The 1716-nt window shown below is 36.4% G+C and overlaps 1 long non-coding RNA gene across 1 annotated transcript; it reads left to right on the forward strand.

Moving 5' to 3' along the window:
* The first annotated feature begins 234 nt into the window (after positions 1–234).
* On the forward strand, positions 235–1432 carry LOC113055680 (uncharacterized). The gene is made up of 3 exons (XR_003277555.1): positions 235–349; positions 474–513; positions 917–1432. It is a non-coding gene; the product is annotated as an uncharacterized LOC113055680 (long non-coding RNA).
* The last annotated feature ends 284 nt before the right edge of the window (positions 1433–1716 follow it).

The following is a 1716-nucleotide window of genomic DNA, read 5'->3' on the forward strand; positions in this document are numbered from 1 at the left end:
CATTTTTGAACATAGACTTGAAATTGCATGATCCAAACCTATAATTCACGACTGAAAACATTTAGTAACATGATTTTGATGTACAATTTTCATGGTAGATGAATTTAAAATGGGTTTCAAAGGATGAATTTTGAGATTTTATGTTTTCAAGTGATATATAATGTTTTCTAAAGTGTGATGGAGAAAAAGGCAACAAAGAAGACTTATATATATATATATATATATATATTTCAAAGTGCTGTGTACTGTAAATAAAGGTGACTTGACTTATTTAATTTCATCTTAATAACACAGTCTCCGGTGGGGCATGCAGCTGTCGTGGGGTCCTCGTGTTATCAGCAGCAGAGTTGTAAGTGCATTTGATACCACTGGCTCAAAACCATAAAACAATTTTTAACCTGTTACTTAAATATTTTACATTTACCACTGGTTTTTAAACTTATTCTAACATGCATATTTTTTCTGGTCTATAGGTAACCAAGCATTTTTGTTACCTGGGGTCTTCAGATACAGGTAAGAAAAACTTCAGAATAAATACAGTTAAAGCTATAATTATTCCCAGGTAAGTAAAACATAGGTAAAATTGCAAACAATAGTGTTGGCTCCATATAATTACATTTCTGAATTAGGTTTTATGTACCAACCACCAATAGAAGGCAGATATGATCACCTTTCTGCCTGCTACTACTGCACTAATAGAAGCTTGATTCATACTGATAAATACAGCCAACATGGTCAGTTAAATCTCAATTTTGTGAGATGCTGGTGATAGTGTGAGATCTTGTACAGTACAGTGGTAGTGGTGTATGTATAGTACAACCTTTTACATCAATTGCATGGTTGAAATACAGAGGTTCTCTGATTTGTGATACTGTCATCAGGCAGTAAATTTTGATCAGATTTTACTTGTTGACAGGATCCGTCTGGCTATGTGGAGAAAAGGAGAGAAGTGGTACTGAGATGCCTGATTGAGTACATGTGGGAGGGAAAGGAAGACCTCATCAGTGTCCACCATGTATGTACTGGGCTTAAAGCTACTTATCTCATTTCTGTCTGTATGTTATTACTATTGTGATGATATGGGGTAATTACTTTGTTCTTGAAATATATTTAATACAGTAATGTGATGACCAATAAGGTACAGGCAAGGAAAATTGCATTGTTTTATTGTAATGTATCCTTTGAACCAGAAAAGACAACACTCATGCTACAGTATATCATGATAGTATAGTACCAACACTCTATGACATTGTCATGGTTGACTTCACTCTGGTCACATGCTCTAGTCAAAGTGTCCATCTAGTATCCATCACCTTAAGCAACTAAAAAGTACAACTTTGACTTTGTGTCGTATCTGTCTTCTACCAGTCTGCTATATTCATCTCAATACCTGTTTGTCTGACCAAACTCTTGATTCTTTTTTGTCTCCCCAATAGAGTCAGAGGTGCACAGAGGTGAACGCTGAAACAGAGGTGTACGCTGAGCTTGGCAGTTCCCCACTGAAAATATACATGTGCCATCAGCCAAACACGATTGGGATTATCACAGTAGAAGGACAGCACATGGTCAGAGGTGTGCCAAACCTGTAGAAAACCTCCTGTTTGGACTTGTCTATGCCCACAACCTCTAATATCACTCAAATCTGGTGTATACTTCTGAGATATATCACAGGCTCTTTGTGGGATTGGACCCTATGCATACTTTTGTATGTTTTGT

This window comes from Carassius auratus, chromosome 36, assembly GCF_003368295.1.
Source record: "Carassius auratus strain Wakin chromosome 36, ASM336829v1, whole genome shotgun sequence".
Lineage (NCBI taxonomy): Eukaryota > Metazoa > Chordata > Actinopteri > Cypriniformes > Cyprinidae > Carassius > Carassius auratus.